Here is a 24,377-nt window from a genome sequence, read left to right as displayed (position 1 = left end):
ATCATTTAAGCTACCACTTGTCAAGTTTTGGTACAATATCAAAGAAGAATATATACCATTTCCAACTACATATATGTGTGAGGTTTTCTTCATAAACATGAACCAAAAGAATATATCAAAACGAACTAAACACAGAAAGAGATCTGACCGTCCAGCTGTCTTCCGTTAAGTTATACATTAAAGATATATGTGAGAGGTAAAACAATATTTTCCTCACAAGAGTTTTTGTTTTAAATATATACTTTAAAAAAAATAGTTACTTCTCAGAAAAGTGTCTATTAACCATGAAATCGGCTCATTTATGAATAAATTTTTAAAATACATTAGATGCCTCGGTTCCAGTGTCTAATCAAAATACATTAGATGTCTCAGTTCTAGTGTCTAATCAAAATATTGATAAATATAAACCACAGATATAAGCCCACTGACATCAAGGATATAAAATACCAAAGAAATTCTGAAACCAAATGTCTGAAAACCCCTGAGCAAAATCCTGCATTCCAAATGGAGATGAGAGAAGGATGCCTGGTGGTCACTGCTCCTTCAGCCTCCAGTAATGAACTACTTGGTTTGAGTATTAAATATCTTGTCTAGAGATGTTTTCGGTTAAGTTCAGTCACTCAGTAATGTCAGACTTTGCAACCCAATGAACTGCAGCAGGCCAGGCTTCCCAGTCCATCACCAACTCCTGGAGTTTGCTCAAACTCATGTCCTTTGAGTCAGTGATGCCATTCAACCATCTCATCCTTTGTCATCCCCTTCTCCTGATTTCAGTCTTTCCCAGAATCAGGGTCTCTACCAATGAGTCTGTTCTTTGCATCAGGTGGCCAAAGTATTGGAGCCTCAGGGATGTTTTAAGGGAAAGCAAACCACAGCTAAGAGTTCATTCCTTGGACTAGGGAGACTCCAAGGGCTTCAACAGAAGCATCGCCCAGTTCTTCCTCTGAAAGATAACCACTAACTACCAGCCTGACTTCGACAAGTCCTGACCTGAAGCAACAGCGCAATTAGCTGGCAGTGCTCACTGGGCAAGGCATCAACAATCACTCAGCCCCAAGAGAGTATCCAGGCTCTGGGAAGGAAAGAAATTGGGTTTTAAACTCACACTAGACTGCTCCCAAAGTCCTATGACAATCTGACAATTAATGGCTTCATTGATGACATATCCCACAAAGGGAGACTGCACGTTTTATAAATTCACTCATTCCTCCTTTATTTGTTTTTTCTTTTTTTTTCATTCCTCCTTTAAAGTTAAAGGTGTGGAGTTAAGAGCAAGCTAGATTTTGGTAGCATTTTTCTTAAGGAATTATGAAACATCATACAATTGCTATTATTAGTAGAAATTTATGAGTTATAGTCCTAAAAATTTCATGGTGGGGGTGGAACACTGAACACAAAAAGAAGCAACTTATATAAGGGATCAAAGTTTAGCACAGGAGTAATCACTTCAGAAATACATTTTTGTAACCGTACAGAGTGCAGATCATTGTTAACTAGATATTGGCTCGATCCACTAATGATTTATTATACATTATCTAAACTTCTTCCAGAGACAGTACTGACCTCACAGTAAGTTAGTCTTTTGGAAAAAGCATACATTTCTATATCTTATTTATGTTCATACTCATCTCCAACTTTGCATATTAGATGGCCAACAATAAATATTCTATAAAATAACTATTTGTTCTGAATGTTCAATGGCTGCAGATGGGAGAGAAAGACATTTCTCTTCAGGAGACATGGAAGGATCTGCTTGTTGCTTTTCTGAAAAAACTTCAAAGATCAGTTAGGAGGAGATGGTTAATTGCTATAATAAACATGGTTGAAATGGAAACTATTGATTGAAAGAGAAAACCTTCAGACAAAGAGAGACAACACAGGGGATAGAAATTTATAATTTAGAAGGTCCAGTGCTCAATAAACATTTGTTGAATGCCATCTTCCCTGAGGAGAAGAGATGAAAAGGAAGTCCATTATCTAGAGACCTCACTGAGAGCTAACAGCAAGCCCTTCACACCTCTTCCTCATGCTAGGACATTTATGGTTAGAGGTGAGTTATTCATAGGGGTTTTTTTTTTTTCAAGTAGAACCACAGAGCTCTCTAGCCCTCACTTAGAAAACAGGTTTGGCTCAGAGTCTCCCAATGCTAGAAAGGGAATGGCACTAATGCCAGAATTCTATTAAACAGTAATGGCTGCCAGCTTATGTTTAGTGTGAATGGAAACTGTGGCTTAGACCTACGCAGTTGTCTTGGAATCTTCTTTGTAAGTAGTACCCATTGTTTACACAGACAGATTAATGTTATTTTAATGTTATTAAATAATGTATGAAAGTATTTAAGATGATCAAATGGTCTCACGGCCACTATCGACATATAGGAAGTCTAGAGCATAGTGCAAACGCAGCCTGACTTATGTAAGTGTTTTCTTTGACATGTGCAGTAATTTAAAGGTGGGAAGTTTTGCAAGAAAATCTGGTTTTTCAGCTCCCGGGGGGGGGGAGTGGGGGGGTGCAGAAATCATACAACCTGTCAAAACTGGGCTTGCATTCTAGCCTGAAGCAATGAGTTCGATGTGATCCATGACTCTACACACACACACACACACACACACACACACAATACACACACACACACATAGACTACCTTCCACTTGGCCAGTCTCCACAGCTCCTTATTGCCTCATGCAACCCACCTCACTCATTTGATTTCCATGTCCACCAGTAATTCAGCTAAAAAACACCCAGCATTGCCAGATGTTTCATACAGGGTATCTCAGGAGATCCCTCTCACCAGTGTCAGTTACCTAAAGTGCAGGCTGAGATGCAAAACATTATATATATAAATATATATATGACTTTAGGGCTATCTCTGTGGGCCAAACATTAATGTAATAGAAAACAATTGTCCAGTTTTGTCAAAATTACTAGGTTTCTTCCAACGAAATATCAGAGAGCTAAAATCACTACCTTGATCACGTTTTAGGCCAAGAACGTATGATAACTCAATAAAGCAGTCACACTGCATTTTCTGAGTTCAGCGTCTCACCACTGCTATTACAGCCAGAGAATGCTAAAACACCTGGAGCAGTAAGATAGCTGGCCTAGCCACTTAAGCCTTCAAGGACTGAGATATATTTACTATATATACCATCAAAGAAATGGAACCAAGGTGGTGCATTTTAATATCTGCACACTTTTAAATGTCTGTAAAGATCTTAAGGATTGATTGGGTCTTGACTATTTCTTTGCATACATTATTAGGAAAGAATGAAATACTCATGGACACATTGGTAATAGCAGGTTGTGACTTGGAAATAAAAGTTGGAATCTTTAAATATGATGGTTTTGTTGGATCCTGGAGACACAAGAAGCTGACATAATGGAAATGAATAAAAATTTTAAACTTTAGTGAGCTTTGCCCATCATTTCTGGAAATCTAATTAATGATGAAAATGGCATTTATTAAGTAAGTAACATGTGCGTTAGTTCTCCAAGGTTTGAAAGACAAAGACAAAAACTGTTGAATGCATATTCTGAAAGTTAGTCAACATCTTCCCCTTCACCATTCCTCAGCTGTGAGGTAAGTGACTAAAAAGAAGTCACTCATTTTCACAAAAGGCTTTCTGGCTTGCATAGTAGTTGCCAAGAAAGACTCTTTCGTAGAATTTTTTATTCAGGCCGCTTATATACTAAGACCAGAGATGTTTTTAAAAGTTAGGAGCAATAATTAATTCAACTTTTTATGTTCTTTAACCTGCAGAATCCAACAAAGTAGGTGGTTTATATCTATGGGAATGTGAAAGAAAATGTATAAATCAACTCCACACTTAAGATTCAACTCTACACTAGCTGGCAACTCTAGTTGGCTTGCTCTCTTCTGCAATAGTTTACGTGATTTTAAGGTAGTCTTTAACTTTCAGTCTTCAAGGTATCTTTGAATAAAGGTCAAAATATAAAATTTTAGCATATCCTAAATGCAAAACTAGAAAATTAATGCCATTTATCAGTCATAAAAATGATCTGCCATAGTTGAACATTTGTAATAGGTGCACATTTGTTTTACCTTGCCCAATAGTTTTGGCTCAGGTCTCAGTCACCACTGTATCATTCATGGCTTCCACAAGGGGCTTTGCACATGGAGGTGTCTGTAAATTCTTGAACACCAAAAAAATATAGAAACTGCAAAAATCAACTGTATATGTATATACACTATCAAAAAGCTCTTAATTTTTTTTTAAGTTTTACAAGAATTTTGTAAAGCTCCTTGAGTGAGCAGCATGTATCCATCACTGAGCAAAGTATATCTTCAAAATAATATAATGGCAAAAAATTATGATCAGAGACATCACTTAAAATTAAGTATAGTGAAGATGTATTTTGGTTCATTTTTCTATTTAAGTATAATCAAATATTCCCATGTAAGGAGGTGATCATGCTTTCATTTGCTTTACGTAATTACTTGACAACGGATGATCTATGAAAACCAGGCTTTTAAAAAATTGAAGTACACAGCCTTCATAAAGTTATCAACCCAGTTCCAATTTCTTTTATTGAGCTTTGGTTTCTCCAGAAGGAATTAAGTTACAAATTATAGTTCCCCTAAGTAGGAAACAAAGGTTAAGTGTGAAATAAGGAACACACCTAGAATAGTTCCCTCTCTTTCTCCTCCCGATCTCTATATATTCCTGACAAGAGAAGCAACCGAGGAGTGAGAGGAACAGAATTTGATGGTCAAATAGTGCTGTCTAAACTTAGTCTGTGACAATCACTTGACCCGGGTCCTCAAGAAGCAGCAGCTCTAAAATTACTAATAAGACTAAGGCACTCACTTGGGTATTCAGAGACATCACTCTCTTACCCTGGACAGACCAGGCTGTGCACTCAGAACTGTGCCTAGAACACAATGGCACACACTGCAGAGTGAGACAACACAGAAGCCACTACCATCTAAATTGTTTAACGCTTACCGGCTCTCAATACATAATGGCTAGGTATTTGCCCTCACTATGGGCACACGCTTCTCTGGTCAGCCTACAATGAGGGGCTCTACAAAATAATACTTCACTTGTTAAAAGGGAGGGCACACTGGAAAACCATACATGAAACGTAAAATTGGAAATACAGACAGTGCTTTTGAAGAGCAGCCCAGAAAGAGGAAATTCGAGTCAATAATTCTACTTCTGTCAAGAGTGATTTGAGAACTACAACGTAAAGGGTCACTTAACATTTCTAGGTATTTCCTCATTTATGAACGACCGCCCTAAGATATCTTCATCCTTAAACAGACTCTAAACAGTGAGCTATTAAAAACAAAAACACACTAACACAAAATACTATATCAGGAACAAATTTGAAATAAAATTTGCTCATACTTAATATTTTACCATCTTAACTCCCAATATATCCATGCTCAACGCCTTCTACTATCTTGGCCACCTCAAGGAAGACTGGTTACCCATGAAAGGCTAAATTAAAATGTTATTTCCTTTGTGGTACTATAGTAGGTTGATTGTAAAAGTGACCCAAATTACAGTCCTACTTCACCTACAAAAGCTACAATCTTGGCTGTGCAGCTCGGCAGCACTTTTCATCAAAAGGCAGAGTCTGTGTCCATTCCCTCTGACTACTGGCCAGTTTTGTGAGTTGCTCTGGCCAACTGATCATGTGCCAGTTCTGATCCTAGACCTCCAAGGGCCTTGTGTATTTCTGCTTGTTCCTCGGAAGGGTGCCTTGCCATGAGAAAAAGTCCAGACTAAACTGCTAAGGGAGGAGAAACCATCAGAAATAAGTCTTCTAAACCAGTTAAATCTGTTTTAGACCAGCTTACGGCCAACTGACGCCCCAATACCTGAAATGGGCCTGTAAATACATGCAGAAACACATTTGTTCCTAAGCCGTAGCTAACTGTAGACTCAGGAGTAAACATACTCAAAACCAGAAAATCCTAGCTGGCTCAAAGACTAGTAGACAACAATTGAGGCTACTGAGTTTATGATACTTTGTTCTGTATTTGTTACCTAATAGAGACATGGCATCCCAAGAGTGCTAGTGGTAAAGAATCCCCCTGCCAATGCAGAAGACTCAAGAGACTAGGGTTCAATCCCTGGGTTGGGAAGATCCCCTGGAGAAGGGAATGGTGACTCAACCCAGTATTCTTGCCTGGAGAATCCCATAGCCAGAGGAGCCTGATGGGCTATGGTCCATGGCATCACAGAGTCGGACACGACCAAAGCAACTTAGCACACACACATACTGACCTTCAAGTCTCTAATAACAGATTTTACCACATCTTCTGTGTCCCCAAAGTTCCTGTTAGCATAATGTTCATCACCTCATAGAACAGTTAAGCACAGGCATATCCTAAGTCATGATCTTCTCAAAGACTACATCATAATCATCTTTGTTTCCCCCCAGCTTCTAATATGTTGTATATAGATGCCTGATACATGTTGAGCAAAACTGAGCAAGTGAAGTATAACTTCAGAAAACACAAGAAAAGGGTGCTTAAAAATTCTGCAAGATGAAATGACCGTTCCACTTGGGAAGCAACAGAGGCACAATGCAGGTAATAATGTAGGCAAGGAGGTCCATCTTGTGGGAAACAGATAAGCTGGGTTAGGAGAGACAGGCATGGCTCTGAATAAGAAAAGGGAAAGTATTTCTGACATGGAAATTTAGGCAATATGATTACATGACTTTAGGAAGAAGTGAGAGCTGACTGAACTGGACAGTCTAAAGCCTTGAATGTAAAAGTGGCTTAAAACAGAGAGAGTTCTCTTGGAGGAGTGACTTATTGATACCTAGACAAGGAATTTAGCTACAGAACTAAAGAGAATCAACACAGTAGGAGATCCATATTTCTAACAAATGAAGTGATAATAAATACATCTCTAAAGACATGAGGGTTCTCTTCTACTCCCAGATAAGAGCTACAGTGAGTACAACCAAGAGTAAAGGCAATAAACCTATTTCAAGGAGAGAAAGTATGTTGCTTGCTTGGAGTTGCTATTCCACTGCAGCAAATCTCTGATCTTTTTCTGTGAGACAAGTCTCTAAGAATCATGCTCTGAATGTACTGGATAATCTGTTCTGCTTGCTAGGAGCTGTGAAAAAATATACCGTTTCAGAAATTAGCTTCTGCAGTGAATAAACAAACAAACAAAAATCACGTAACACTTTATTGCAACATTTCCTGTATTGCAGAGGTCTGAAACTGAATCCACAATATCTCCAAGATGTCTGCCTGCACAGAGTTCAATATTTGTTTAATTTGACAAGCTTTTTGAACTTCCCATAAAATCAAAATTCATGGCTCCTCTGTCCATGGAGATTCTCCAGGCAAGAATACTGGAGTGGGTTGCCATGCCCTCCTCCAGGGGATCCTCCCAACCCAGGGATTGAACCTAGGTCTCCTGCATTGCAGGTGGTTTCCTTATCATCTGTGCCACCAGGGAAGCCCTCCATAAATGCACTCATGGAATTTTTTGTGAATGTTTTTGTTCAAAAATGTTTGTGAGATTCATTCATGTTACTGCATGAGAGTATAGTTCACTCATTTTCATGGTTGTATGAAATTTCCTCATTAGTACAACAGATGTTAGTTACCCATTATCTTGATGATCATTTGCATTTTTCTCCGTTTGGGGCTACGATGAGCAAGATTGTAATGAACATTCTTACACATGTATCCCAGTGTATATGTATACTACTTTCCTTAACATATGACTGAATCAGAAAATTATACTCATTTTCAACATCACCAGATAATGACAATACTTTGAAAAATTAGCTGTGCCAATTCACATTTCCATCATCAGAGTTCTGGTTCCTCCACATTCTAGTCTACACTCAATATTAGAGTTATTCCTTTTGCTATTTGGATAAATGTATAGTGGTATCTCATTGTAGTTTTAATTTCTATATCCTTGATAATCAATAGACTTGAGTACTTACATGTTTCTTGGCATATCATTTTTGTGAAGTTTTTTATTCAAAACTTCTCTATTGGGTTGTCAATTTTTTTAAGGCATGCATTATATTGATATATTCTAGGTATCTGTTCCTTGTTGGATACTGTTGTGTCAGCAATATATGTTCCCACTTTGTGGCTTGCTCACATTTTATAATCAGAAGTTTTATTTAAAGGTATTGTTTTTATGTAATATATATGTTTTGTGTTTTATATGGAGGTTGTATTTTCAATCTGTGTTTTTCTAATTAACTGAAAAAAGTTAAGATTTATTCTAAGTCATATGAAATAGGGCTGGAAGAAAAATTGTCATACTGTATTATCTCTAACCCAGAGAGCTACTCTATTATCATATGCAATATCCAGTTGTAATTTGAAGACATAATTTAGAAATATAAACAAATACTTTTCAGATTTGCAAGCCACAGAGACGAAATATACAGTGGGTAATTAAATACGATATATACCTGATGCTAAATTACAGTTTTTTGGACGGGAGAGAGTGCCAGAACATGACTTAACAGCTGTAAAACCTTAAAAGGTGAAAATAATGTGACTGATTAGAAAGCAGAAGATATAAAAAAAAAAAAAAAAAAAAAGCAGAAGATCTGGTAGTTAAGTTCCATGATATAACCCTAGAGTCTTTCTTCACATTACTCTCTATTATTACGTGCACATAATTATACTTTTAAAAGGACTTTTAGCTTTTATGTGTATCTGGATATGCTGACTACAAAACAGTAAGGCCAATTTTATTAAATGTACAAAGATGTATACATCATGAAGTTTTAATGGACTTTTTTTTTTTTGAGGCTATTCAGGTATTTAGAAAATGCTGCTGCTTCTTAAATTTTCAATGCATTTTTGGGATTACACTCACAACAATATAAACTGTATGTACTTAAGGCATTAGTTTATTACCTAATCTCAGACTTCCCTGGTGATCCACTGGTTAAGAATCTGCCTGCTAATGAGGAAACATAGGTTTAATCCCTGGTCCAGAAAGATTTCACATGTCACGGGGCAACTAAGCCTGTGCACCACAACTATGGAGCCTGTGCTCTAGAGTTCATGCTGCAGAAAAAGAGAAGCCACCTCAATGAGAAGCCCATGCACCACAACTAGAGAATAGACCCTGCTCACCACAACTACAGAAAGCCTGTGCAGAGCAAAGAAGATCCAGTGCAGTCAAAAATAAATTTTAAAAATAGTTTTTAAAAAAGAAATTTAAGAACTTAATCTCATTTTTATAAACAAAATATATATTTTGTATGAAATTTATTTAGGTATAATTGACATTCAATAATGTGCACATATTTTAAGTGTGCCTTCAGAGTTTTGACAAATATATGTATATGCTCATACGTCCACCACTGGATATCCACCAGTGTCATTCTGTTGTTGGATATACATTTCCATTTCCAGGCTTTTGCCATTATGAATAAAGCTCTTTACAGACTTTCATGGATAAATTTATTTTTAGATATGTGTTTCATTTCTCTTAAGTACTTACTAGTGAAAACTATAGTCCGTATGGTAAACATATGTTTAGCTTTGTAGACAATGCTAGGGCATTTTAGAAAGTGGTTGCACCATTTTACATTTCTACAGCAATGGATGGGAGCTCTAGTTGCTCCACATCCTTGTCAATATATGTGATGTTGAACATGTTCTTCAGTGTCTGTTCAAATCTTTGCCCACTGTTTTATGGGTCCATCTTCCTATTGGGTTTGAGAGCTTTTATAAAGTGTATTTTAAATATAATCTTTTGTCACATCATCTCAGAGGGCTTCAGAATTGTAACTGTATTGTCATTAGACATGTTCATCTACTTTGTTGCCTATTTTAGATGTGTAAGTATATAAAACTAAACTGAAATATTAGAATTCTATAGTATTTAGGTGGTAAAGAGGAACCAGAAGTAATAGTCACAAATTCAGGATACTAGTTTCCTTGGGGAAGTGAAAGCCACTCAGTTGTGTCCGACTCTCTGCAATGCCATGGACCATAGCCTGCCATGCTCCTCTGTCCATAGAATTCTCCAGGCAAGAATACTAAAGTGGCTAGCCATTCCCTTCTCCAGGGGATATTCCCCACCCAGGGATGGAACCTGGGTCTCCTGTATTGCAGGAGGATTTTTAACTTTCGGGCCACTGGGGAAGCCCAGGAAATTGGGAAACATTTTGAGCAAGGCACTTGAGGATTTCTGAGGATGCTGGCAGCATTCAATTTCTTGAATGGGTAAGAGGTTATACAGGTGTAGGATATTCTTCATAATTTATAGTTTTTCTAGTAAGTATACATGCTTTATAAATGTACGTAAATTTCCCATTTTAAAACGTGTTTAGTGAAGAAACTAATAAAACCAATAGATCCAGATTAACTTTACTATTAAAAAAATCAGTGGTTTGGATAGAACCATAAAGCATTGTTGGAGAAAAAGGGAAGAGAGAAATGTATTGCAGTCGCAATGAATGATAAGTCACTGAAGAAAAAAAACAAAAACAAAAACATGAAGATCCTCACTATCCAGAAAACATCATCATATTATACTATCAGTCAAGAAAGCAAATCAACATAGTAGAAGTATTTTCTGCACATGCTTTGGGAATTTGAAATTTTCCACTTTTGATGTGTATGAGAAGTGGCTCTACTTATCCAAAATAAATTACATGATCATTCTACATTTTTGCATCTCAACAAATTTAATTTAATAAATATTTAGGTAATAAAGTACTCTCACAAGAATGGACAATTAAGGTGAATCTGAGGGTATAGCAACAAAATTTGACTGCTAACTTACAAGATGACAAACAGTACTATTGACAACCAAAGGCTTAAGCACAAACTGTGGCGGCTTTGGTATGACCTAAATCAAATCCCTTATTATACAGTGGAAGTGAGAAATAGATTTAAGGGACTAGATCTGATAGAGTGCCTGATGAACTATGGATGGAGGTTCATGACACTGTACAGGAGACAGGGATCAAGACCATCCTCAAGAAAAATAAATGCAAAAAGGCAAAATGGCTGTCTGAGGAGGCCTTACAAATACCTGTGAAAAGAAGAGAAGCAAAAAGCAAAGAAGAAAAGCAAAGATATAAGCATCTGAATGCCGAGTTTCAAAGAATAGCAAGGAGAGATAAGAAAGCCTTCCTCAGCTATTGGTGTAAAGAAATAGAGGAAAACAATAGAATGGGCAAGACTAGAGATCTCTTTAAGAAAATTAGAGATACCAAGGGAACATTTCATGCAAAGATGGGCTCGATAAAGGACAGAAACGGTATGGACCTAACAGAAGCAGAAGATAAGAAGAGGTGGCAAGAATACATAGAAGAACTGTACAAAAAACATCTTCATGACCCAGATAATCATGATGGTGTGATTACTCACCTAGAGCCAGACATCCTGGAATGTGTAGTCAAGTGGGCCTTAGAAAGCATCACTACGAACAAGGTGGAGGTGATGAAATTCCAGTTGAGCTATTTCAAATCCTAAAAGATGATGCTGTGAAAGTGCTGCACTCAATATGCCAGCAAATTTGAAAAACTCAGCAGTGGCCACAGGACTGCAAAAGGTCAGTTTTCACTCCAATCCCAAACAAAGGCAATGCCAGAGAATGCTTAAACTACCGCACAATTGCACTCATCTCACACACTAGTAAAGTAATGCTCAAAATTCTCCAAGCCAGGCTTTAGCAATACGTGAACCGTGAACTTCCAGATGTTCCAGCTGGTTTTAGAAAAGGCAGAGGAACCAGAGATCAAATTGGCAACATCCACTGCATCATTGAAAAAGCAAGAGAGTTCCAGAAAAACATCTACTTCTGCTTTATTGACTACCCCAACACCTTTGACTGTGTGGATCACAATAAACTGTGGAAAATTCTGAAAGAGATGGGAATACCAGACCACCTAATCTGCCTCTTGAGAAACCTGTATGCAGGTCAGGAAGCAACAGCTAGAACTGGACATGGAACAACAGGCTGGTTCCAAATAGGACGAGGAGTACGTCAAGGCTGTATATTGTCACCCTGCTTATTTAACTTAAATGCAGAGTACATCATGAAAAACGCTGGGCTGGAAGAAGCACAAGCTGGCATCAAGATTGCTGGGAGAAATATCAATAACCTCAGATATGCAGATGACACCACCCTTACGGCAGAGTTTCTTGATGAAAGTGAAAGAGGAGAGTGAAAAAGTTGGCTTAAAGCTCAACATTCAGAAAACTAAGATCATGGCATCCAGTCCCATCACTTCATGGCAAATAGATGGGGAAACAGCGGAAATAGTGGCAGACTTTATTTTGGGGGGCTCCAAAATCACTGCAGATGGTGACTGTAGCCATGAAATTAAAAGACGCTTACTCCTTGGAAGGAAAGTTATGACCAACCTAGACAGCATATTAAAAAGCAGAGACATTATTTTGCCAACAAAGGTCCATCTAGTCAAAGCTATGGTTTTTCCAGAGGTCATGTATGGATGTGAGAGTTGGACTATAATGAAAGCTGAGTGCAGAAGAATTGATGCTTTTGAACTGTGGTGTTGGAGAAGACTCTTGAGAGTCCCTTGGACTGCAAAAGGAGATCCAACCAGTCCATCCTAAAGGACATCAGTCCTGGGTGTACATTGGAAGGACTGATATTAATTAAAGCTGAAACTAATACTTCAGCCACCTGATGCAAAGAGCTGACTCATTTGAAAAGACCCCATGGAAACACTATAATGCAACATTGGAAAAACAGGTGTCCTAGATACATAAAGTCAGATGTAGGGGAAGTATAACTGGGGGTTTTGAAGGGTAAAGAAAGGTCATTGAGCAAAGAGAACTATCAAGGCACTATAGATTGGATGGGCTGTGTAACCAAAAGAGTAGAGAATGGGACAGCGCCTCTCAGAGGACAAACAAATGAACTGGTGTCTCCAAAGTGAAGAATTCTCACAAGAAGCAGGAGATAGTACAAGACTACCAAGGGCAGTGGTCTACTAGCACCCAGACACAGGACACTGAGCCGTTGACTTCACCCCCTCCCCCTCAGTCAGAGTTGTTTTGTCTTTAATGTATCCTTGTGTTGGCTCCAGGCAAGGCTAATAAACCAACCTAAAATTCCATACAAAGCCCTGCACATTTGAACTTTTGTTGGGGAAGATTTCCAGAAGAATTTGCACGTCATAACCTGAACAAATAGATGATTGGTATCCTCCACTATTTAAGTCACATAAGGAGTCCAATTTGCAGGAAGATGATCAATTCTAATTTAGACATGCTTTTTTTATGCTTTTATTTATTTTAGACATGCTTTTATTTATTTGAGATGGCAATGAGATATTCAAGCAATAATGCCCCTCAAGTGTTTGGAGATAAGGGATAAAGCGCGAGATGAGAACTACACTAGAACTTTCATTACAGGGAGAAAAGAGCTGAATCCTGGAAGCGAATGGACAGATACAATGAAATCCTACCTTACCCTAGAAGAATACCAGGATGGCCTTTTTTGTCACAGTAGGCAGACTGTATTTCTCAGTCTCATAATAAGGAGACGCGTGTTTTAATAACTATAGCCTCATACAGATGCCCTTTTGCTACTGTTATCATCGACAGCTATCAGAAATCTCCCTAGCATCATGACACACCAACTCTAAAGAGTTTTCCATGTAATGTTGGTGGTGAACTGTTAAGCTTCCCTGTAATGATATCTACTCAACCACTCAGAAAAGCATGTCACTAACTTCCTATGTATAGTTAATAAGAGGCAACACAGTAGCCAGTGTTTGGTTTATGCAATTGCCTGGTAAAAGGCCACCTGAACACATGTTGCCTGCACTGTTCACATTTTCATTCCACTGTCCCTTCTCCTCCTTTGGTTCAATGGCTTCAGTCTGGGCCATTCAGTCCAGGCCTAAGCACAGCAGAGATCAGCACACCAACAGATACTTAGAGATAAGCTTAGTTATAACTCTGTATCACTTCCTAAGGAAAACCTTAAAACGGAGGATTCAGAGGACCACAGACCCACACATACATCCTCTCTCCTGCAGCTCAGTCCCATCCTTAGGTTTGACCCAATCTAATTTCTAAACAAGGTAAAGTCTATCTTTAAGCCTCCAGGCTGTTTTTCCCTGAGATAGTTTTATGATTTCTTCTTCCCTCTCCATATTTCTAAACAGAAGAACGTTAAGTCCTTTTTGTGAATATTCTTTTTGATTTAAAGTTTTCCTTTTCAGGTTCTACAAAGAGCTGCCATCTCTATAAGAGAATTTGTTATACATCAGTGTTATTCTGAAGTACAATAGGAACTGATTTCTTAGAAATTTAAGCACTGGAAAAATCACTGTGACAACTGGGACTAAGCACACTTATTTTCAGTATTCTAAGTACTGGAATAGTTCCCAAAGAATGGATTTTATTGCTGTAATTACAAAGTAAAGATAATTATATGAAAGTGTTGTTGAACCAAGAGTATGAATTACCATCATGGTGTGTCCAAACAAGTGCAGGCCTGACATACAGAGTAAACAGATACGCAAAGAAATTCGACTTCGTCTTCAGAAAGGCCTCGTTGAAGCATTACTACTTCAAACCAGCTTTCATTTACAATAAGCAATAATCATGAACAACCATAAATACAACATTAATTTGGATACAAAACATTTTTTTAAAAATCTAAATTATAAACAAAAAGACAAAGTACTATCAATGTGGGTATGTAGCTCACCTGTCCCCTACTATTCCCTCACAGGAGGCCTTAGCTCCACCTAGACTCATCTATTCATTATCCTCAAAACACATTTTGCAAATTCCTTTTTTCCATTTTGACTAAATCGTTACCTGTCCTTAAAAGCATTAAGTATCTGCTCATCCCTTCTGCGACCAGCCACAGAGAACCCTCTAGTCTCTGAACTCATGTTACAATGAGTTCATGCTGCCTAGTATTATTGTTTTAAATATACTATCTTCCTAGATAACTTTTTTTTAAATAGGCAGGGTCTATGGCTGTTGCTTTTTTAGTTACCGTACTATACCGTCCACAGTGTGTCATGTTTTGTAGATACTTAGTATTTGTTGACTGCCAAACAGTCAGCACGGTTCTTTTGCTCAAAATGGGTGAGCTGGTACAATAATTAAGGTTCTGACAAAAACAGAGGGCATTCTCCAACGGGGTAATTCAAGAGAATTTAGTGAAGAGTCTACTTATAAAAAGTATGGGCAGGGTTTATGGAAACCAGAAAGGGACAGTGGAGTGTGCCAGGTCTAGTATCAATAATCAACCTCTCCCTGAAAGCCAAGGAGAGGGTTCCCTGATAAGAGACACGGCGGTGGGTAAAGAGATAGCCAGCCAGCATGGCAGGGAGGGAACCAGGACACTGATGAATCACCCTTTTCCTTTGCCCTATGTTCTCCCATCAGTACACCACCCCTTGACTGAACAGTTCTGGCAGCCAGGAGGGCCAGGGAACCTGTTAAAGCAACACAGAAGGGTCACCACCCTTCCTCAGCAGGGGTGGTGAGGACAGGATAATTAAGGAGTGTGTTTGGAAAGACAAACAAAAGACACACAGCTGAGACAGTGTGAGAGCATAGTTCAACTGCAAGCACTGGCTTCAGACAGCTTACATGCCTATCTCACATCCACCATTCGGGTAATACCACTGAACCTTTCTTATGCTGGTTTCCTCACCTGATAAAAATGATAATAATACTTATCTTTACAAAGAGTATCATGGACACAATTTTATTATATGTCAAAGTATGTTCCACAGTGCCTGGTACCAACTAAGTACTGTAAAAAAGTAATTAATAACAGTTTAGTTCAGTCATTCAGTCGTGTGTGACTCTTTGCGACCCCATGAACCGCAGTACGCCAGGCCTCCCTGTCCATCACCAACTCCCGGAGTCCACCCAAACCCATGTCCATCGAGTCGATGATGCCATCCAGCCATCTCATCCTCTGTCATCCCCTTCTCCTCCTGCCCTCTCAATCTTTCCCAGCATCAGGGTCTTTTCAAATGAATCAGCTCTTTGCATCAGGTGGCCAAAGTATTGGAGTTTCAGCTTCAACATCAGTCCTTCCAATGAACACCCAGGACTGATCTCCTTTAGGATGGACTGGTTGGATCTCTTTGTAGTCCAAGGGACTCTCAAGAGTCTTCTCCAACACCACAGTTCAAAAGCATCAATTCTTCGGCACTCAGCTTTCTTTATAGTCCAACTCTCACATCCATACATGACTACTGGAAAAACCATAGCCTTGACTAGACGGACTTTGGTGGCAAAGTAATGTCTCTGCTTTTAAATATGCTGTCTAAGTTGGTCATAACTTTCCTTCCAACAAGTAAACGTCTTTTAATTTCACGGCTGCAATCACCATCTGCAGTGAATTTGGAGCCCAGAATAATAAAGTCAGCTACTGTTTCCACTGTTTGCCCATCTGTCTGCCATGAAGTGACCGGACCGGATGCCATGATCTTAGTTTTCTGAATGTTGAGCTTTAAGCCAACTTTTTCACTCTCCTCTTTCACTTTCATCAAGAGTCCCTTTAGTTCTTCTTCACTTTCTGCCATAAGGGTGGTGTCATCTGCATATCTGATGTTATTGATATTTCTCCCAGCAATCTTGATTCCAGCTTGTGCTTCCTCCAGCCCAGTATTTCTCATGATGTACTCTGCATATACGTTAAATAAGCAAGGTGACAATATACAGCCTTGATGTACTCCTTTTCCTATTTGGAACCAGTCTGTTGTTCCATGTCCAGTTCTAACTGTTGCTTCCTGACCTGCATATAGGTTTCTCAAGAGGCAGGTCAGGTGGTCTGGTATTCCCATCTCTTTCAGAAATTTCCACAGTTTATTGTGATCCACACAAAGGCTTTGACACAGTCAATTAATAACAGTAATAACATCTATTTGTATCCTTATGAATCCTACCTTCCTAGAAATTCTGTTCTAGAAATTGTGGTCTTCAACTTAGAGTCACTCCTGGGAATACCTGGTTTGCATGTTCTGTCTCACACTTGAAGATCGCATCACACTTGAAGATTGCATTTAAAATGTTATCCTCTGACCTTCATCATAAACAGATCTTTGCTGTTCAGCTTCCCCAATCCCGACCCTCAGACCTGGTTCCCAAAGGCTCCCTGCCCACCCTAGTTAGAGTTTCTGGGCTACTGTTGGTACCAATCTGTCAGGGGCGGCAGGCTAGGATTTACTGGCATTCCCAGTTTATGGATCATCAAGCCAGCCTCAGAAGGTTTGTTAAAAGACACTTGCCCAACGACATCTGACAGATCATCACCCAACTAGTCAGGGAGGAAACTAAAGGCCTAATAAAGAATGACAAACTGGATCCTAGAATGAAAGGATGATACTGTTGGGCTCAAGAGAGTCTGAAATTCTGCAAAAACAGGTTGCTATATATTATCATTCACATCAGGGTTCACACTATCATATGAAGAAGCATCTACAAAGAATACAAGCACGATAATTAACGCATAGTCATTTAAAGGTCAAAATAATCTCAGCATGCTTCTGATGGCATAGCCAATGGAATAATTATTTGTTACATTCTCTCAAACGGCTGGCAAAAATACCACTTCCAAAGTCCAGTTCATTCTAGATAACAAAATTACTCTTAGCTAAAGCCAGTTCAAATAGATAGTGAGCAATAATACTCAATGTGTGAAAATCAATTCACCACATTGTAGTGTTAGATCTCAGCTCCTCAGTTATTTATCTGCACATGACCACATTCATTCTGAAACACTGGCATGCCTAATGACTACTGTATAAAGTAGTAGATGATCTCTATGACATCATTTTAGTAAACTTGTAGGGTTGCTAAGCAACACATGCTCTTTAACAGTTTGCTAAGGAATGGCAGACTTCTCTATTTGTATATCCCTGATATGCAGTAGATTCCCAACTATGAAACGTGGCTGTAACATCTCTGAAGTACACAAGTCATAATCTTTATAGATTGAGACCACTGCTTGATAACCAAGGATCTAACTTTACCATTCAAAAAAATCTAGTTACAGCTTTATTCCTTAACATAGGGCTTTGAAATTTTATACCTTAGAGATACTTTTATCAGGAATAATACCAGAAAAAACTAGGAAATCAAATTCAGTTTTCCTCTGCCACCCTCCAGCCACCACTTCTCCCTGCAAGGATCTCTCATGACCCCACACCTCATCTACATCCATCTCCTTAGCCCCACTGCAGTAAAATGCTCCGTTTCCTGTCCAAAAACCATGGGGCTTTTCAAAGCAGAGATCGCAACTATTTAGAAGCTTAATGGAAATATTAAACCTCCAAAAAAAATGTGCAACGTATATTGTAGGGAGAGAGAGGGAGGCAGGGGAGAAATTACACAAAAGAGGAAACTAACCAATTTGCTATCATAAACTATTATAGCCTTCATATCCAGGAATGTAAATCAAGAGTTATAAAAATATTACTGTAACCTAGTTATTTTACTTCTGGGATTCTAATCTAAAGAAGCAATCCAATATATGTGTATAAAAAATGTTCACCCCAAGTGTTTGCAAGAGTAAAATATTAGTAATTGGTAAACGTATAATAATAGAAGAACAGTTAAACTTGTTATACACATATCTTAGACCTTATGCATTCTTTAAACTGATGGTTATATTAAAACTAGAGGTATGTTAAATCTGGAAGGAAATATAATAAACTGTTAACCAAGGGACAGGAATGCAATACTTGGGTATTTTGTAAAATCTTGAATAATTAAACTATTTTTAAAAATTATTACATTTTACCAACTGAGAACAAAGCAATAAACTTAATAAAATTTGTCTTTCAGTGTTACTTATAATTTCTATGAAAGGACATACAAAGTATTTCTGACATCGCAAATGTATTGGGCATGAGCCTAAAAAACAACAAAAATGTGCTCTAGACCTGTGTACAAAAATTTATGGAAATGACATCAGGAGACAAAAAGCACATGAATAACAGTGATCATAAAAAGTAACAGGGTTATTTATCTATTTCCTTTTTTTTCTCAAAGTTGTGTAATATTTTTCTTTTATTTCATACTAGAAATATTAAAGAATAGCTACAATTTTTAACACCACACAGAAACAGAGTTGTTGGTAAAACACAATAAACTTCATGAATGTCTATATAGAGATACTGTAAAAGGGTTTTATCAATAAAAGGTGAGGCTATATACAGAACACCATTGCCAACCGCAAAGTTTGGCTAAAGTGAAGTAGAATGTAGTTGTAAACAATCAAGTGTGAGTTTTAGAAAATTATCACAGACACATGGGAAGAAAAGTTAGAAAGGAAGTGAAGCACAAGATATCAAGGCTAGAATAATTTAAGGCTAAACTCAAGGCCTTAAGAGCACTAGGTGGCAAGAAGCTAATAAAAAAGGGGACCTGGAGGCAGAACCAAGGAAGTACTAGTAGTTAGTAAAGCATCTGGCCACTTTTCTATTTGATCTCAAGCAGAAAAACATGGCACCAAGATAGAAAAGGTGCCTTGAGAAATTAGAAAGAGTGTTTTTAAAAATACAGTCAATAACAGCAAAAAAATACTTTTAGAGTCTTATCTAAGAAAGACCCTTGATGAGCCTAGCATCAAACACCTAGCACTTGTCATCAGCTAGCGAACTTGACCTTTACTTGCCATTTGTTTCCACGTTGGGATGTTAACACTCTAGAGTGAAATCTTACCAAGGGAAAGGTTATATATAGACACAGAGGTAGACTCCAGGGTCTACAGTGCTCCATGACACTGGATAAGAGAAACAAGGATTCATCAGTAACAAGGAACAAGCTTTGATGTAAAATTCTCCTCTAGTTTGATCCTCCTTTCTACACCCACTTTGCAACATTTTATGTGTGTGTGTACACATGGGTGTGCTTAGTCACTCAATCATGTCTGATTCTCTGTGACCCTTTGGACTGTAGTCCCCTAGGCTTCTCTGTCCATGGGATTCTCCAGGCAAGAATCCTGGGGTGGGTTGCCATTCCCTTCTCCAGGGGATCTTCCCCACCCAAGGATCAGACTCACCTCCCGTGTCTCTTGCATATTCTTTGCCTGCTGAACCACTGGGGAAGCCTTTGTAACACTATAAACAAAAATATGTAATATTTAAGCCAAATGAATATTACACTATCAAATAGTCATTTCAGAAGAAGCCTACACACGTATACATTTAACTATAGAGACAAAATAATTAAGAAGGATATTCAAGCACCATATATATAGATGTACACACACACCCTGCAAGAATAAACAAATCTTGCCAAGAAAGCTATTCAAAATCCAATAGTCAAAGACTCTAATCTTTTTAATAAGCTGGGAAGGTGACTTTTATTATGATATGTTAAGTAATTTATATAGATTTTCACATATATTATCTTCCATAAAAAGACTGGGAGGTAAATTATTGCCTTCATTTTACAAGACAAGGAAACAAGTGACAGGTAAATTGGCAGAGCCAGACTTCAGTCCCATATCCCTCCTCTCACTCTCTAGTAATCTAGAGAGTGTGTCTTTAACACCTCCCTGTAATGATATGATTCATGGGACACTCCCCAGGCTTCAAAACTTATGAATCAGTGCTCTACCTCTCTTAAGCAAGAACACATAACATTCCAAACATATGTTAATTCCTTAGGAAGTACAATGAAGAAAAGAGATGCAAAAAATATAAAAGCAAATTAACACCAATCCTAAATTTTTGTTAGAAATATCAACATAAACTCAAGAGGAACACATGCTCTTTTTTTCCATTGGGGAAAAAACCTAGATACAGTGACCAACCAAGTAATAATAATTGCTTCCAAATCATGGTTCTCAAACTACTATTTCCCACTAAAAGAAACCAGGGCTCCATGGAGAACAGTGGATCCTAGTTTGGGGAAGGAAATGTACAAGCTGAGCCTGGAAGATTTTGTCACAGCAGAAAGCAAGGAAGCCTTCAAAAACTGTCAGCCTGAAGTGGCTCCTACAGGCTAATAGATAAGGAAACTGGAGCAAACAAAATAGTAGTTCTTAAACAGACCAAGATCAAAAAGGTTTATATCCATGTGCTCATAACATACATATGCAGTGAGAAGGTGCCTAGTCTCCTTCACAGATTCTAGAAGGAACCAATCCAATTTCCTGAAAACTAATGGAAAAAGAAAATAATCAAGCATTAAATTTGCCTTTCCTCTACAACCTGTCTTCTATCAGTCCCTCAGGGTATGCCAGTTGATGACAATCTCTTTAGTACTATCCCCATTAAGAAATGAAGAAAATGAAGAAAGAGTAATGGACTACTCCCATTTGGCAAACCCATAATGAAACAGCTCTAGGAAGATATCTGTAGCCACTAACAAAGTGAAATAACTATATTATGTAATTCCTGGAGTGCACAAAACAGCTATGAAACAGTCCTTCTCTCCTCCACAAAAATTTGAGGTTCTAGATGTTCAAGCTGGTTTTAGAAAAGGCAGAGGAACCAGAGATTAAATTGCCAACATCCGCTGGATCATTGAAAAAGCAAGAGAGTTCCAGAAAAACATCTATTTCTGCTTTATTGACTATGCCAAAGCCTTTGACTGTGTGGATCACAATAAGCTGTGGAAAATTCTGAAAGAGATGGGAATACCATACCATCTGACCTGTCTCTTGAGAAACCTGTATGCGGGTCAGGAAGCAACAGTTAGAACTGGACATGGAACAACAGACCTGTTCCAAATAGGAAAAGGAGTACGTCAAGGCTGTATATTGTCACCCTGCTTATTTAACTTATATGCAGAGTACATCATGAGAAACGCTGGGCTGGAAGAAACACAAGCTGGAATCAAGATTGCCGGGAGAAATATCAATAACCTCAGATATGCGGATGACACCACCCTTACGGCAGAAAGTGAAGAAGAACTAAAGAGCCTCTTGATGAAGGTGAAAGAGGAGAGTGAAAAAGTTGGCTTAAAGCTCAACGTTCAGAAAACTAAGATCATGGCATCTGGTCCCATCACTTCATGGGAAATAGATGGGGAAACAGTGGAAACAGTGTCAGATTTTATTTTTTGGGGCTCCAGAATCACTGCTGATGGTGACTGAAGCCATGAAATTAAAAGACGTTTATTCCTTGGAAGGAAGGTTATGGCCAACCTAGATAGCACATTTAAAAGCAGAGACATTACTTTGCCAACAAAAGTCCGTCTAGTCAAGGCTATGGTTTTTCCAGTGGTCGTGTATGGATGTGAGAGTTGGACGGTGAAGAAAGCTGAGCGCCAAAGAATTGATGCTTTTGAACTGTGGTGTTGGAGAAGATTCTTGAGAGTCCCTTGGACTGCAGGGAGATCCAATCAATCCATCCTAAAAGAGATCAATCCAAGGTGTTCATTGGAAGGTCTGATGTTGAAGCTGAAACTCCAATACTTTGGCCACCTCATGCGAAGGGTTGACTCATTGGAAAAGACCCTATTGCTGTGTAGGATTGGGGGCGGGAGGAGAAGGGGACAACAGAGGATGAGATGGTTGGATGGCATCACCGACTCGATGGACATGGGTTTGGGTAGACTCCGGGAGTTGGTGATGAACAGAGAGGCCTGGCGTGCTACAATTCATTGGGTCGCAAAGAGTCGGACACGACCGAGTGACTGAACTGAACTGAACTGAACTGAGATCTGAATATCAGTTTACATAAACAAAGAGACCAGAAAAATATGTTAAACATCACCAAGGAATGAAATCAGCAAAACACAGACTATAGAGAACAACAGAACAAACAACCTTGTTTCTTCAACAAATAAATTGCTAGAACAAAGAGAAGTAAAGAGGACTCCTACATAGAAGACTTAAGAGACATGAACCACGTGCAGTGCATGGGCCATATTTGAATCCTGATTCAGGAAAACTACAGAAATATACTTACGAGTAAAAAAGTGAAAGTGTTAGTTACTTAGTAGTGTCTGACTCTTTGCGACCCCATGGACTGCAGCCCGGCAGGCTCCTCTGTCCACGGAATTCTCCAGGCAAGAATACTGGAGTGGGTAGCATTCCTTTCACCAGGGAATCTTCCTGACCCAGGGATCAGAACACTGAAGCTAGATTCATTAACATCTGAGCCACCAGGGAAGTCCACATTGACAACCAGTAAAAGTTAAACTTTGACCTAGAAATTCTTGCTATTCAACTGTTAATCACTTTTAGGATGATAATGACATGGTAATATTTTTCAAAGAACCCTCAGAGATACATGGGGAAATATTTAGAATGAAATCCAACATCTGGGATTTGCTTCAAAATAAGCCAAATGATGGACATGGTTTATATCCAAAGTAAGGAAGTGATTATGTAGGATGAGGCAGCAGAGATTTTCCTCTCATCTACCTTCTTCATATGTTTGAAATGCAATGAAATACACAATTAGACATAACAGAATTTAAATTATAGGATTAGAATGAGCTTGAATGAGATACTTCATGCAAAAAGTTTAGAATGAAATCCAGCCCAGAATGATCCAAACAGGTACGGATTATTGCTGCTGCTGCTACTATTCATGCTGCTACAGTTACTTTGAATGCAATATCATTGCTGGTGAACACCAGTCATGAACAAGAATAAAGAGTATGTTAAAAGTTACAGAAACAACACCGAGGAGGTAGAGACAGTCATCTCTCAGTAGCTAATTCTGAAGGAATGGAAGGAGTAATCATGCGACTTGACTGAAGATGTGATGCCTGAACTAGGTTTTGGGAGATGACTGAATTCATGAGGGTCATCCCAACCAGAAGCAAAAACATGAAGGAGAAAGAGTAAGAGTTCACACAAACAGAAAAGCCAATCACTTTGCAGGAGCATGAGATATAAACATGTAAAACAGAGTAGGCGGGGGAAACTTTCTAATTCTCAGAAAGCTAATTTTGTTGCTGCTCTTATTCACAGACTTTTCAAAGGACACCATCTCTCCACTTGAAATTTTCTTTAGGATTTCAAAGTCATTATTCTATTCTTTTCTCCTTGCTTCTCTCTAAGCAGCTGTAAGTTTGATCATCTCTTTTGTTCTCTGAAAGCTCTGGAGGCTATCCAACTTCATGAGGTCTTTCTGAAACAAGTTCAGACAACAAGAAGCACATTCTATTGGAATTGTATACAGATATTTACCAATTATTATCACCCATCTTCTAAGTATATGTACTCTTAGGCAAATGCCTAACTACCTTATCATATATATTCTGCAACTGGTACACAACACAGGATGTATGTTTTTTCCTACTAAACAAACAAGGGGCTTCCCTGGTGGCTCAGAAGTAAAAAATGCCCTGCAATGCAGGAGACACAGGTTCAATCCCTGGGTCAGGAAGATCCCCTGGAGAAAAAAATGGCAACCCACTCCAGTACTCTTTCCTGGAGAATTCTATGGACAGAGGAGCCTGG

The 24,377-nt window shown here is 38.5% G+C and overlaps 1 protein-coding gene across 12 annotated transcripts in view; it reads right to left on the bottom strand.

The window, feature by feature from the left end:
- PARD3B (par-3 family cell polarity regulator beta) overlaps positions 1 to 24,377 on the bottom strand; it is a 1,110,743-nt gene that overhangs the window by 994,133 nt on the left and 92,233 nt on the right. Inside the window, exon 1 of one of the 12 annotated variants that reach the window (XM_081577748.1) lies at positions 6,258 to 6,341. The exons of the other annotated variants lie outside the window; for them this stretch is intronic. The gene's annotated coding sequence lies outside the window, so the exon portion shown is untranslated. Of the gene's footprint in view, positions 1 to 6,257; positions 6,342 to 24,377 lie in introns of those variants that run through there. 12 annotated transcript variants of the gene reach the window in all.

This window comes from Giraffa tippelskirchi, chromosome 3 (assembly GCF_054371585.1).
Source record: "Giraffa tippelskirchi isolate mGirTip1 chromosome 3, T2T-mGirTip1v1.2.pri, whole genome shotgun sequence".
Lineage (NCBI taxonomy): Eukaryota > Metazoa > Chordata > Mammalia > Artiodactyla > Giraffidae > Giraffa > Giraffa tippelskirchi.
Note: the sequence above shows the minus strand (reverse complement) of the source record. Positions and strands in the feature narration are given on the sequence as shown.